This window comes from Garra rufa, chromosome 7 (assembly GCF_049309525.1).
Source record: "Garra rufa chromosome 7, GarRuf1.0, whole genome shotgun sequence".
Lineage (NCBI taxonomy): Eukaryota > Metazoa > Chordata > Actinopteri > Cypriniformes > Cyprinidae > Garra > Garra rufa.
The window spans coordinates 46,844,527-46,860,478 of record NC_133367.1 but is presented as its reverse complement, the minus strand read 5'-3'; the positions used below and the strand labels follow the sequence as shown (position 1 = coordinate 46,860,478).

Here is a 15,952-nt window from a genome sequence, read left to right as displayed (position 1 = left end):
GCTACAATATTGCCTCAGCGAAAGAACACCGGCAGCGGTCGTGACCTTTTGGTGCACCTACGTGGATGTGAACCGACAAGGTGGTAGCAAGCTTTAAACTGCCGCACAAACAGTCTCCTGGCACGGGTTGCTGCACCGTGTTTCTACGGAACAGGTTAGAGGTGTGCAAAAGACGGCTCATTTACTATTCCCTCTGTGCTCAAAACAGCCTGCTGAAAGCACAGCAGCAGCAGCTGAAAAGGTCCGCAGCATGGCCTCTCCCCGTCAGCAAGGCGGCGGCGGGGTGGCCGAGTGTTTAAGGCGATGGACCGTTAATCCATTGTGCTCTGCACAGTGGTTCGAATCCCATCCTTGCAGTTCGGCTCCTTTAGCACTGGACCTTAACCCAGGTCCTGGGCACCCCATGCTGGACTTTTTGTGTCTCCTCCTTATCTAACACACTCAGTCCAGTTCTTTGAGTTCTCTACTAATGGGCTGATGATCTGAATCAGGAGTGCTAAATAAAGCATGCTGCGTGAAATGACGAGGTGGCCGAGTGGTTAAGGCGATGGACTGCTAATCCATTGTGCTCTGCACGCGTGGGTTCGAATCCCATCCTCGTCGTTCGGTTCCTTTAGCAGTGATCCTCAGTCCAGGTCCTGGGGACCCCACTCTGCACTTTTTGTGTGTCTTCCTTATCTGACACACTCAGTTCAGTTCACTGGGCGCTCTACTAATGAGCTGATGGTCTGAACCGGGAGTGTTAAATAAAAGGGCCACGCAAAATGCCGTGGTGGTCGAGTGGTTAAGGCGATGCAAGGCTAATCCGTTGTGCTTGGCGCGCCTTGGTTTGTGTGGGTTCGAATCCCATTCTCTTCATTTGATGCTTTAGCACCACTGAGAGCCCACCGGAACAGACAGGCCCAACCTGTTTACGATGGGTAACGGCGAGCTGTAATTGTGCTGTAGTTTAATGATACCTGCAGCAAAGTCTAGAGAACATATTGACAAAAGAACAAGTCTTCTGGCTCCGGCACGCTATGATCAGTTGACACCTCTTTGACGAGGACCAACAACCAGCCACGCCAATAAAAGGAAACAAAACGAAGCAAGACTATCTTTCTCAACAAGCCTCCAAAGAGACTGGCAAATATTGCCGAAGCTGACTGCATTTCAAGTCATCCCGGTGGGGTATTGGGTAAATTTTTCAACCGGCAATAACCACGGCTCAGATAAACCACATAGGCTACAATATTGCCTCTGCGATAGAACACCGGTGACGGTCGTGACCTTTCGGTGGACCTACGTGGATGTGAACCGACAAGTTGGTAACAAGCTGGATGAGCCCCAGGGACAGATCATCAGTGAAGACCTCTTTACCTAGACGGCCATCGACGCAAGACTGTGAAAACCAGATCCTCTCCAATCTGACTTTGTGAAAACATGGAACTTTTGCATCTGCATTAAAGTTAGTCTGTTTCTTCTTATTCTGAGTTCACCGTAGCCACCAGATCCATTCTGTATTCAGATCAGATGGTCACTGCAGTCCCCCGGATCCAGTCCGTACCATGAGCAGATGGTGGATCAGCACCTACAGCCGAATGTCAGCGGATACCATGTCAACTAGATGAGCCCCAGAGACAGATCATTAGTAAAGAATGCATCCACATGCCACAGCAAACTCGAGATGGTGAAAATGTTCACCAAACACCTGCCGATAACTTCTTTTAAAACAAGCCAGCTTATTGAAGGGGCACAGGATAAACGCCCTGAGAAAGCTGTGCCTCGCAACCCTAAGAATGGCATAGGCGTTAGTGCAAAACTCCGGCATTTCACGCGTCCCTGGGTGGGCTCGAACCACCAACCTTTCGGTTAACAGCCGAACGCGCTAACCGATTGATTGATTTATATGGGGGTAAGGATGATCACAAGCTTCCTAGTTCATATTACAGTGTTGCCAAAGATTGAAGTGTTTACTGAATGTTTTATTTATCAGTAATTATCACATAAATAATGTCCAAATGAATGAAATCATTTTTGAAATGACAAATTAATATTTTATTAGATTTATATTACTGATTATTGATATTTTATTCAAAGTTTTTGCACTTTAAATATATTTTCGGCTGTAGTTATGTTCTAAAACTTATAGTACAAAAAATTGTACATTTATGTATTAAATCATCCCCAAATTTATCAACATTTTTAAAAGGGCGTATAACTGTTTAATGATACTGTAACAATGACAAACAAAAAGAGTTATTTGATCATGACCAAACTTTTATTTTTCAATCAGTCAAAGCCAATTATTCATTATTCTTTTTTTTTTTTACATTTTTATTCTTGTAGTTATGTTGCATGTGCAGAAACAGAATATTACCTCTTAATAATAATTTGCAAGTGCAAAAGAACAGAAAACAGAACTATACATATAAACAAAACCGTCCAATGTCCATGGCTCTTGTGCATTAACTGCAAGTGAAAAGAACAGAAAGCACAAAACAATACAAATGAATAAAACTTTAAAATATTAATGACTCCTGTCCTGTGCATGTTTTGCAAGTACTAAAGAACAGAAAACCAAACTATACTATTAAATAAAACTGTCTTAATGTCCATGGCACTAGTGCATTCATTGCAAGTTCAAAAGAACAGAAAGCAGAAAACAATGCACATAAATAAAACTTTATCCCCTTTCTTTTTTGGACTCTTATGGATGGCACAGAGCTTGAAATGGTCTCTATCAGCAACTGGGCAAGTGGGGCAGTGGTGGTGAATGTATGCCTCTTCACGCTCTTCACCCCTGGAGTGACCCTGTGTCCAGCCTGCTCTGGTGTCTGGCAGCAAACATCACTCTCTTCTTATCATAATCCAGCAGGTTCTGCCAACTATATTGCTCACCTAAGCAGAGAGAGCATATGATACAAGGCAAATGAGAAAACAAAACAAGTGGTAGTGTTAACATATGACAGATCAAGAAGAGAAACTGACCTGCTGGTTGGTGAGACCCAGAGATGGCTGATTCCTGAGCTCCACAAGATACTCCGCAAGGCTGTCCACTTTGTCCAGCACACAAGCACTATGCAAAGCCTGTGAGAAAAATACAAACAAAAAGAAAAAAATGAAATGAACAACATTATGAGTTCAGTGAAGTGGGACAAAAAACCCAAAACAAATAAATATATATATATATTTTTCTAGATGTTTTTTTTTTTGTTAACTTCAGTCAAAAAGCTCGTCTTCTTCATCCTCGCCTTCATCCACATCCTCCAGCATGTTCTCTGTCTCTTCTGAGTCAGGGTCCACTACCAGGGGCTGTCCAGTCTGACTCAGGAGGTAGTCAACACCAAGCAGCTCTCCTATGAAAAAATAATAATAAATAAAACACGCAAATACAGGATTAGTCAAAAGTTTGGACACATTACTATTTTTAATGTTTTTGAAAGAAGTGTCTTATGCTCATCAGTCCTGCATTTATTAAATAAAAAATACAAAAAACATCAATAATATTATAAAATGTTAATACAGTTTAAATTTACAGTTACATGTACTTTAAATTTAATTTATTCCTGTCATCAACGCTGAATATATTTAGCAATCATTTTAGAAATCATTAAAAAGTTATATAAAGAACAGCATTAGAAATCAAATAGAAAATCTTCTGTAACAATATACAGTCCTGTTCAAAAAAAAAAAAATTTAAGAAATTAATTCTGTTGTTTTTAACTTTTTCATCATCAATGAATTCTGCAAAACGTATCAGTTTTCATTAAAAAATAAATACAAATATGCAGTACAAATTATATTGCTGTTTTTTTCTATATTTTGGATCAAATAAATGCAGGCTGAATGAGCAAAAGGCACTTCTTTCAAAAACATTAAACACAGTCACGTGTAAAAATGTTTGACAAATAATGTACACATTCATATTCTACAATGAGAGACAGGTAACTTTACCTTCTTGTAGAGGTTGTACCACTTCCGCTGCCGTGGCGCTGGTCTGTTGCCTCCAGACGGACAAAACCCCAGAGCTGGCAAAAGTCCTGAACCTGGCCATCCACTCGCCTTCACCCATGACCTTGTGGCTCTTTGGCTTAGTGCTCATCTAAATATAATAGGGAAATAATAGTTAGTAATGTGCATTTTGCAGGTATTGGACAACTACACAAATGTTTTTAATTTTTTTATAATGATACAACAATATATATTCAAGCTGACTAAATAATGGCATCCATTACAACAATTAAACATTATTTTATTGCTAATAAAGCAAAACAAGGTTACACATTTATTTAAACTTTTTAACATTTAACTACAATTATACATATAAATATTTGAAAATGAAATTACTACATGCAGTTACGATAGGGATACGATTATTGTTTTGTTTGGTTTACAGTTAGTTGCATCCAATTATGCATAATTTACTGTTATTACTATAGTAACTACATATAGCACGTATTAATGACAATGTAAAATAAAGTACATTGTTAGTTAAAAGCTGTGGTTATACATATGATAATCAATCTGAGAGAAAAAACAAAAAACAAAAACAAAAAACATAGTAAGTACACTTTACTTAAACCATGGTTAATTTTTGTAAGGGATGTCTATATAACATTGCATTTTCATTTAAATTATTATTTGCATCTGTGTTTATATAAATAGTAATCCATCTGCAAACACAAAACTTGATTACTACATTCACACATAGCAAAATCACATTAAATGTTAATTAGAAATGATAATGTCCACAACTAAACATATTTTTTAAATCCAAATCAAACTTTAAATAGAATAGATGTGTTTACTATGCAAAACTACAGGCAAATGGTGTTTTATATGTGAGATTATAGGCAAATCATGGAAACAAAACATGATTACTTCACTATAGTAAAAGCATGGTAAATTACTTGTTTATTTATAGTAAGACTGTGTTTACACTTAAAGAACGAGTAAACTGAGTTTAATAAGTACGATTACAGGCACAATTGTGTTTAATATGTGAGATTATAGGCAAGTCGTGAAAAGAAAACATGATTACTACACTTTCACTATAGTAAAGCCATGGTAAATGACGACAAACACAAGCACAACGTTTTTTGTTGTTGCTGTTCATTCAGATTTTCATTCATAGTAAGACTGTGTTCATACAGTTGTAATCGATCAGCCAAAAACACAACATGGTTACTACGATTCACTATAGTAAAAACAAGGTAAATTGTCATAAGAAATGACTGCACTTACAGCTGAAACGCGTTTTCCCCCCATTTAAATCGAACTTAAGAACGTGTAAATAGATTTTAGAACGTTAGATTTCATTTAAACAGTGTTTCATTATGGGCAATTCGCGAGTCAAAAGTTTGTGAACACAAAACACGAATGAATGACGGACGAAAACGTAACGAGTTACCAATTGAGAACATTGTAAACAGAGAGAAAGAAAGAAGAAAACATGTATTACTTACTTTGAAAAGTTATCCTATATTCCGTTCGTCTGATTTTTGAACCTGACTTAGAATGAAACTAAGCGCGGTGAGTGGCTCTCAACAATGGAGCTCGAGCGACGCGATTGGCTCTCATCCATTCTCACAATGGACGGCGAGCGACGCGATTGGCTCTCGTCCATTCTCACAATGGACGGCGAGCGACGCGATTGGCTCTCATCCATTCTCACAATGGACGGCGAGCGACGCGATTGGCTCTCGTCCATTCTCACAATGGACGGCGAGATCGGCGATTGGACGAGGAGACGGCCGCGGAAACAGACGATCAAGCGCCACAGAGACAGACATTGCGCAGCTGCTGCCGCGGGATCACGGTTGTAAAAGCAAGGGTTAGGGTTAGGGATTAGAATCGCACGTACTAACAGGCTGTTTTGAAAGATGTTTCCGGAGCTCGCAAAACCCACTTAGCCTGTGCGGAGAAGTGCTTGGTTTTCTTCCAGCTATCTGAATGTGGCTTTGTAAGGAGTGTGGAGCATGAGAGTCTAACAGGTACAAATTGATAAAACATGGTCATTATGCCATGGTCATTATGGCAGAAATCAGCGCTATCCATGTTGTTATGCGAGTTGCCCGTGTGCTTTCCAAACATGGAATAGCCTTAAAAGTCATCTATATATAAGACATACAAATATGTACATTCGAGGTAATCCAGAAAGTGTTCTTCAACCTGGATGAACACAGACTTTCACCAAAAGTGCATTCCCTGAAGTACAAGATGTTGGAGTAAGTTGTCCTTGATCCATTTTGTTGTAGCTCAACACTGAGCAGAAATTGACTTTTTTTTCTCCTGTTGTCTAGTCATTTAATTTGGTTACATGCAATATCAGTATTGGTAATCCTCTTTTAATTTTTTTGGACAGTGGTTGGTTTCTTAGTTTTATTTCTAGACTTTTGTAGCACAACACCAAGCATAAATTGGTGTTTTTTCCCTTGGGTGCAGTAATTGCCAAATCTGCATTAAAAGTGGTTGATTTTCATTGTATTAAATTGCATACAATAGCAATATTGTTTCTCCTCTATAGTTTTTCATTATTTGACTAAAAATATTTGTCAACCTGCCTGAAACCTTATAACTACTGCTGTAGTTGCTTTAAACTGACTCTGGAAATACTGTATTTTTGATCTGTCTTGAAATTGTAGGTTAGTACTGACCGGTAATTGCTGTTTTTTGTTTCACTTTGAACACTGAATAAAGAAAGATTTGAGACATTCACATTGAGTATTTGCTTTGTAAGTAAATTTTTCCAGAAATCTCAGTAATTAAAAGCTGGTTTAAAAGACAAATAGGTCGTTCAGTTAAAATATTTCTGGTTGTTTAAATTTAAGTGGTTTCAATTAATTGGCTCAACAAGACAAAATTGTGTACAAGTTAAATTCAGAAGACAATTAAAACAATAATAATTTGACCTCATTGGCTGAAGATGATTTTTGCTTATGGGTTCTATTTGCCTTGATTAAGCTGAGATAACATAATTCAAATGCGTGGAAATGTGTGTCATAATTATATTAAGTTACACCAACGATTTATTATTTTGAGTGTAATGTTTATCAGTACATTACAGAAAATAATGAACTTTATCACAATATGCTAATTGTTTGAAAAGGACCTGTATATGTATGAAGTGTTTATTATAAAACGTCAATATGTGAACTCTGGCACGTTTTTATTACATTGATATAGGTACAGTTGAAGCCAAAGTTTACATACACCTTCCAGAATACGTGTTAGTAATTTTAGGTAAATAAAAGGGATCATGAAAACTGTGTGTTATTTTTTAATTAATACTGTCCTTAAAAAGCTATTTCACACAACAGATGTTTATATATACTTCACAAGACAAAATAGGAACTGAATTTATACAAATGACCCTGTTCAAAAGTTTACATACCTTTGAATGTTAAAACTGTGTGTCGCTTCCTGGATGAGCCACGACTGTTTTCATGTTTTGTGATGGTTTTTCATGAGTCCCTTGTTTGTCCTGAACAGTTCAACTGCCTGCTGTTCTTCAGAAAAATCCTTTAGGTTCCACAAATTCATTGGGTTTTCAGCATTTTTGTGTATTTGAACCCTTTCCAAAAATGACTGTATCATTTTGAGATTTATCTTTTCACACTGAGGACAGTTGAGGGACTCATATGCAACTATTACAGAAGGTTCAAACACTCAGTGATGCTCCAGAAGAAGAAATAATGCATTAAGAGTTGGAGGGTGAAAACTTTTGAACGGAATGAATATGTGTAAATTGTTCTTATTTTGCCGATATATTGCCGATGCGATATCTTAGCTGTAGAATCAACTTTAAACACTTATTGTCTTAATAATAATGCATCACTGTATAAAGGTCTGTTTTTATTAGTTTGATACATTGTGTTTTATAAAATAAAAGAAGAGATATAATGTCACTTTTTGCCATTTGAGTTTCCTTTCTGTAAACAAATTAAGCAAAAATTAACAAACCAAAAAATTATTTTTTGTATGTCTTTTACCCATGGTGTGTGTGTGTGTACCTTCATATATTTAAATTTTTTAAATGTTATTAGTGGTGCTTGCCATAGGCAAAGCATCACTATTACTATCTCACATACTTATTAGTGGTGCTTGCCATAGGCAAAGCATCACTATTATTATCTCACATACTTATTATTATTATTTTTATTATTATACTAGATTCCGTACACATTTCGGCGCGTAACTAGTCCCGCAGTTTTTGTCGTAGACCCTCGAAACGGGCGTCAAATCGTGCGTCCTATATAGACTCGGTGTGCTATGACTTTTATAAGGGATCGGGGGTACAATGATGTCACACGGGGCAAAAAACCACCCCAAAATTTACAACGACAATGCATTACGGCCAACTTTAACGGGACATAGCGCAGACCCAGAATTTCGTAGAAACACGTGATTCACTACAACTGGAGAGGCTGTCAAGCTGTGCAAGAACACATCTCGCAATGGGGTATAAGTTGTACCCCTGGGGCGCAAATGCCCCTCTTTCATTCAAATTTTGGCACGCCCCTCGTCCCGCAATTTTTGTCGTAGACCCTCGAAATGGGCGTCAAATTGTGTGGACAATACGGGAATGTAGATCCCCGACTTTTATAAGCGATCAGGGGTACGATGATGTCACCTGGGGTAATAATTCGGCCCCAAAATCCCATAGACAACGCACTGGGGCGAATTTTGACGGGACGTAGCGCCAAGCAAGAATTTCGTAGAAACACGTGATTCGCCACATCTGGGGAGGCTATCAAGCTGTGCGAGAAGACTCCTCACAATGGGGTAAAAGTTGTACCCATGGGGTGCAAGAACTCTCCAAATTTGCCCCATTGACTTTCTATGGTAAGGGACGTCCCATGAAAACCCATTGTAATTTACATAGGGATTTTTCATTGGGCATAACTCAGCATCACATTGGCCTAGAGACATGGAGGCGGGCTCATTTTACTCAGATGGCCAATCAGACTCTACGGATCATCATGAAGATGTCAAGCCACGCCCTAGCAACCATTTAGGGCACCCTAGCAACTGATCCTATAGACTTCCATTATAAGGGCACAGATGCATATCTCTGGATCAGAGTATCATAGAGACATGGGGGCGGACTCCTTTGAGTCGGGGCAGCAAACTCCCAATCACCAATCAACATTGACACTCCCTAGCAACCAAACAGAGTACCCTAGCAACCCAAAGCCACACAGGCATATCTTCAGACCTGAATGTCACAGAGACATGGGAGTAGGTTTATATCACTCATACTGGCAACTACACTTTACAGTGTCGTCATTGCCCACTCCCTAGCAACCAAACAGAGTACCCTAGCAACCCAAAGCCACACAGGCATATCTTCACACCTGAATGTCACAGAGACATGGGGGTTGGTTTATATCACTCATACTGGCAACTACACTTTACAGTGTCGTCATTGGCCACTCCCTAGCAACCAAACAGAGTACCCTAGCAACCCAAAGCCACACAGGCATATCTTCAGACCTGAATGTCACAGAGACATGGGGGTTGGTTTATATCACTCATACTGGCAACTACACTTTACAGTGTCGTCATTGGCCACTCCCTAGCAACCAAACAGAGTACCCTAGCAACCCGAAGCCACACAGGCATATCTTTAGACCTGAATGTTACAGAGACATGGGGGTTGGTTTATGTCACTCATTCTTGCAACTACACTTTACAGTGTCGTCATTGGCCACTCCCTAGCAACCAAACAGGGTACCCTAGCAACCAATTAGCAAGACCTATATCTTTGTATTAGAATGTCGCATAGATATGGGAGTTGCTACTTTTGACTCATGCTAGCAAACTCTCAACATGCTACACATGCTAGCACTCAATGGCTGCATGCTAATAGCAATTAGCTAAGGGCTAATCAATCAAAGACCTCTATAACACTCCATAGTAATGATCTTTGACATATAGCAACTGCCTTCCAATGCCCTAGCAACTACCCCGGTACCTTAGCAACGGCCCTAGCAACCACCCAAGTACCATAGCAACCGCATAGCAACACCTTAGCAACCACCCTGGTTACCCTAGCAACTGCATAGCAACACCCTAGCAACCACCCTGGTTACCCTAGCAACTGCATAGCAACACCCTAGCAACCACCCTGGTTACCCTAGCAACTGCATAGCAACACCCTAGCAACCACCCTGGGTACCCTAGCAACCGCATAGAAACACCTTAGCAACCACCCTGGGTACCCTAGCAACGGCCCTAGCAACCACCCCGGGTACCCTAGCAACCGCATAGCAACACCCTAGCAACCACCCTGGGTACCCTAGCAACCGCATAGCAACACCTTAGCAACAACCCTGGGTACCATAGCAACACTCTAGCAACCAACCTGGGTACCCTAGCAACCGCATAGCAACACCCTAGCAACCACCCTGGGTACCCTAGCAACCGCATAGCAACATACCTGGGTACCCTAGTAACGGCCCTAGCAACCACCCCGGGTACCCTAGCAACCGCATAGCAACACCCTAGCAACCAACCCGGGTACCCTAGCAACCGCAGAGCAACACCCTAGCAACCACCCTGGGTACCCTAGCAACGGCCCTAGCAACCATCCTGGGTGCCGTAGCAACTGTATATCAACACCCTAGGGCTGAGTTTTGCCACCGCAAGCACCACACACATTTTCTTCAGAAAATGTACATATCTAGTATTACTATTACTGTTCGCCCTGACAAAGCTTCGGCGCGCTACTCCTCCCGCACCGTTTGTCGTAGATCCATGAATGAGGTGTCAAATCGACCGGCTCATTGAGGAGAGGTGTGCTATGACTTTTCTAAGCGATCGGACCTACGGTGTTCTCACAGCGGAGGAAAGAGCGGGCTAAAAAATCCCATTGATTTACAATGGCAGAATGTCTGTGAATTTGAATCTCAACTGTCACTTTTCTCACACACACACACACACACACACAGGCCTATTGGAACTTCGGTGCGTAATTTGTCCGGCACCATTTGCCGTAGACCCATGAATGAGGTGTCAAATGTTGCGGCTTATTGAGGAGAAGTGTGCTTTGACTTTTAGGAGCGATTGGAGCTACGATGTTCAAACAGCGCACGAAAAAGTGGGCAAAAATATCCCATTGACTTTCATTGGCAGAATGTTCATTCAGGCCCAAAAGTACTTCGACGTGTAACTCGTCCCACACTGTTTGTCATAGACCCATGAATGAGGTCTCAAATCGACCGGCTTATTGAGGAGAGGTGTGCTATGAATTTTTGAAGCGATAGGTTGTACGATTATCGTAAAGCGGGCGAGAAATTTGGGTAAAATCTCAGATAGACTAACATTGCCATACAATTTGTGAGAACATATCTTTGGATCAGAAAGTCATAGAGGTTTGTGGGTTTGACCTCGGCCTATAAGTAGTGACCTATGACCTTCACTGCCACACCCTAGCAAACATTTACATCACCCTAGCAACCGAGGGCCGAGTTTTGCCACTGCAAGCACCACTCACATTTTCTTCAGGAAATGTACATATCTAGTTATTATTCTTCTTCTTTTTATTCTTCCGTACACATTTCGGCGCGTAACTAGTCCCGCAGTTTTTGTCGTAGACCCTCGAAACGGGCGTCAAATCGTGCGTCCTATATAGACTCGGTGTGCTATGACTTTTATAAGGGATCGGGGGTACGATGATGTCACACGGGGCAAAAAACCACCCCAAAATTTACAACGACAATGCATTACGGCCAACTTTAACGGGACGTAGCGCAGACCCAGAATTTCGTAGAAACACGTGATTCACCACAACTGGAGAGGCTGTCAAGCTGTGCAAGAACACATCTCGCAATGGGGTGTAAGTTGTACCACTGGGGCGCAAATGCCCCTCTTTCATTCAAATTTTGGCGCGCCCCTCGTCCCGCAATTTTTGTCGTAGACCCTCGAAATGGGCGTCAAATTGTGCGGCCAATACGGGAATGTAAATCCCCGACTTTTATAAGCGATCAGGGGTACGATGATGTCACCTGGGGTAAAAATTCGGCCCCAAAATCCCATAGACAACGCATTGGGACGAATTTTGACGGGACGTAGCGCCAAGCAAGAATTTCGTAGAAACACGTGATTCGCCACATCTGGAGAGGCTATCAAGCTGTGCGAGAAGACTCCTCGCAATGGGGTAAAAGTTGTACCCCTGGGGTGCAAGAGCTCTCCAAATTTGCCCCATTGACTTTCTATGGTAAGCGACGTCCCATGAAAACCCATTGTAATTTACATAGGGATTTTGCATTGGGCATAACTCAGCATCACATTGGCCTAGAGACATGGAGGCGGGTTCATTTTACTCAGATGGCCAATCAGACTCTCCGGATTATCATGAAGGTGTCAAGCCACGCCCTAGCAACCATTTAGGGCACCCTAGCAACTGATCCCATAGACTTCCATTATAAGGGCCCAGATGCATATCTCTGGATCAGAGTGTCATAGAGACATGGGGGCGGACTCCTTTGAGTCGGGGCAGCAAACGCCCAATCACCAATCAACATTGACACTCCCTAGCAACCAAACAGAGTACCCTAGCAACCCAAAGCCACACAGGCATATCTTCAGACCTGAATGTCACAGAGACATGGGGGTTGGTTTATATCACTCATACTGGCAACTACACTTTACAGTGTCGTCATTGGCCACTCCCTAGCAACCAAACAGAGTACCCTAGCAACCAATTAGCAAGACCTATATCTTTGTATCAGAATGTCGCATAGACATGGGAGTTGCTACTTTTGACTCATGCTAGCAAACTCTCAACATGCTACACATGCTAGCACTCAATGGCTGCATGCTAATAGCAATTAGCTAAGGGCTAATCAGGCAAAGACCTCTATAACACTCCATAGTAATGATCTTTGACAAATAGCAACTGCCTACCAATACCCTAGCAACTACCCCGGGTACCTTAGCAACGGCCCTAGCAACCACCCAAGTACCCTAGCAACCGCATAGAAACGGCCCTAGTAACCACCCAAGTACCCCAGCAACCACCCTGGGTACCCTAGCAACTACACTAGCAACCACTCCGAGTACCCTAGCAACCACATAGCAACACCCTAGCAACCACCCCAGGTACCCTAGCATCCAGATAGCAACACCTTAGCAACCACCCTGTTTACCCTAGTAACGGCCCTAGCAACCACCCCGGGTACCCTAGCAACCGCATAGCAACACCCTAGCAACCACCCCGGGTACCCTAGCAACGGCCCTAGCAACCACCCCGGGTACCCTAGCAACCGCATAGCAACACCCTAGCAACCACCCTGGGTACCCTAGAAACCACATAGCAACACCCTAGCAACCACCCCAGATACCCTAGCAACCACATAGCAACACCTTAGCAACCACCCTGGGTACCCTAGCAACGGCCCTAGCAACCACCCCGGGTACCCTAGCAACCGCATAGCAACACCCTAGCAACCACCCCGGGTACCCTAGCAACCGCATAGCAACACCCTAGCAACCATCCTGGGTACCCTAGCAACCGCATAGCGTCACCCTAGCAACCACCCTGGGTACCCTAGCAACCGCATAGCAACACCCTAGCAACCACCCCGGGTACCATAGCAACGGCCCTAGCAACCATCATGGGTGCCATAGCAACTGCATATCAACACCCTAGCAACCGAGGGCCGAGTTTTGCCACTGCAAGCACCACTCACATTTTCTTCAGGAAATGTACATATCTAGTTATAATAATTATTTTTCTTCCGTACAAACTTTGGCGCGTAACTAGTCCCGCAGTTTTTGTCCTAGACCCTCGAAACGGGCGTCAAATCATGCGTCCTATATAGATTCGGTGTGCTATGACTTTTATAAGCGATCGGGGGTACGATGACATCACACGGGGGGCAAAAGCGGCCCTAAAAATCGTATTGACAATGCATTGCGGCAAACTTTGACGGAACGTGGCTCCGGGTGCGAATTTCGTACAAACACAAAATTTGCCACATTTGGAGACGCTATCAAGCTGTGCGAGACCCCACCTCGCAAAGGGGAATAAGTTGGACCCCTGGGGGGCTACAGTCCCCCAAAGTGGCCCCATTCAAATACATGGTGAGGGATCGCCCATGAAATAATTTTTTTTTCCTACTATGGTAGTTTCCATAGACATTTGTATTGAGCGTAACTCTGCATCACATTGGCCTAGAGACATGGGGGTGGGCTCATTTTACTCAGACAACCAATCAGACTCTCAGGATCATTTCGCAATGGGGTATATGTTGTACCCCTGGGGCGCTACAGCCCCCCAAATTTGCCCTATTCAAATACATGGCGAGGGTTTTTTCTTTACTATGGTGAAGTCCATAGACATTTTGCATTGGCCATAACTCAGCATCACATTGGCCTAGAGACATGGAGGCGGGCTCATTTTACTCAGATGGCCAATCAGACTCTCCGGATCATCATGAAGGTGTCAAGCCACGCCCTAGCAACCATTTAGGGCACCCTAGCAACTGATCCCATAGACTTCCGTTATAAGGGCCCAGATGCATATCTCTGGATCAGAGTATCATAGAGACATGGGGGCGGACTCCTTTGAGTTGGGGCAGCAAATGCCCAATCACCAATCAACATTGACACTCCCTAGCAACCAAACACAGTACCCTAGCAACCCAAAGCCACACAGGCATATCTTTAGACCTGAATGTCACAGAGACATGGGGGTTGGTTTATATCACTCATACTGGCAACTACACTTTACAGTGTCGTCATTGGCCACTCCCTAGCAACCAAAGAGAGTACCCTAGCAACCCAAAGCCACACAGGCATATCTTTAGACCTGAATGTCACAGAGACATGGGGGTTGGTTTATATCACTCATACTGGCAACTACACTTTACAGTGTTGTTATTGGCCACTCCCTAGCAACCAAACTGAGTACCCTAGCAACCAATTAGCAAGACCAATATCTTTGTATCAGAATGTCGCATAGACATGGGAGTTTCTACTTTTGACTCATGCTAGCTAACTCTCGACATGGTACACATGCTAGCACTCAATGGCTGAATGCTAATAGCAATTAGCTAAGGGCTAATCAGGCAAAGACCTCTATAACACTCCATAGTAATGATCTTTGACAACTAGCAACTGCCTACCAATGCCCTAGCAACTAGCCCGGGTACCTTAGCAACGGCCCTAGCAACCACCCGGGTACCCTAGCAACCGCATAGAAACGGCCCTAGTAACCACCCAAGTACCCCAGCAACCACCCTGGGTACCCTAGCAACTGCCCTAGCAACCACTCCGAGTACCCTAGCAACCACATAGCAACACCCTGGCAACCACCCCAGGTACCCTAGCAACCACATAGCAACACCTTAGCAACCACCCTGGGTACCCTAGCAACGGCCCTAGCAACCACCCCGGGTACCCTAGCAACCGCATAGCAACACCCTAGCAACCACCCCGGGTACCCTAGCAACGGCCCTAGCAACCACCCCGGGTACCCTAGCAACCGCATAGCAACACCCTAGCAACCACCCCGGGTACCCTAGCAACGGCCCTAGCAACCACCCCGGGTACCCTAGCAACCGCATATCAACACCCTAGCAACCACCCCGGGTACCCTAGCAACGGCCCTAGCAACCACCTCGAGTACCATAGCAACCGCATAGCAACACCCTAGCAACCATCCCGGGTACCCTAGCAACTGCATATCAACACCCTAGCAACCACCCCGGGTACCCTAGCAACGGCCCTAGCAACCACCTCGAGTACCATAGCAACCGCATAGCAACACCCTAGCAACCATCCCGGGTACCCTAGCAACTGCATAGCAACACCCTAGCAACCACCCCGGGTACCCTAGCAACCGCATAGCAACACCTTAGCAACCACCCTGGGTACCCTAGCAACGGCCCTAGCAACCACCCCAGGTACCCTAGCAACGGCCATAGCAACCACCCCGGGTACCTTAGAAACTGCATAGCAACAC

At 43.3% G+C, this 15,952-nt stretch overlaps 2 non-coding genes and 1 pseudogene across 2 annotated transcripts; 1 reads left to right on the top strand and 2 right to left on the bottom strand.

Moving 5' to 3' along the window:
- Nucleotides 1-15,952, bottom strand: part of LOC141338198 (uncharacterized) — a 73,900-nt pseudogene that overhangs the window by 20,450 nt on the left and 37,498 nt on the right.
- Nucleotides 522-603, top strand: trnas-gcu (transfer RNA serine (anticodon GCU)). The gene has a single exon. It is a non-coding gene; the product is annotated as a tRNA-Ser (tRNA).
- Nucleotides 1,111-1,251, bottom strand: LOC141339442 (U4 spliceosomal RNA). Its single transcript, XR_012356032.1, has one exon. It is a non-coding gene; the product is annotated as a U4 spliceosomal RNA (small nuclear RNA).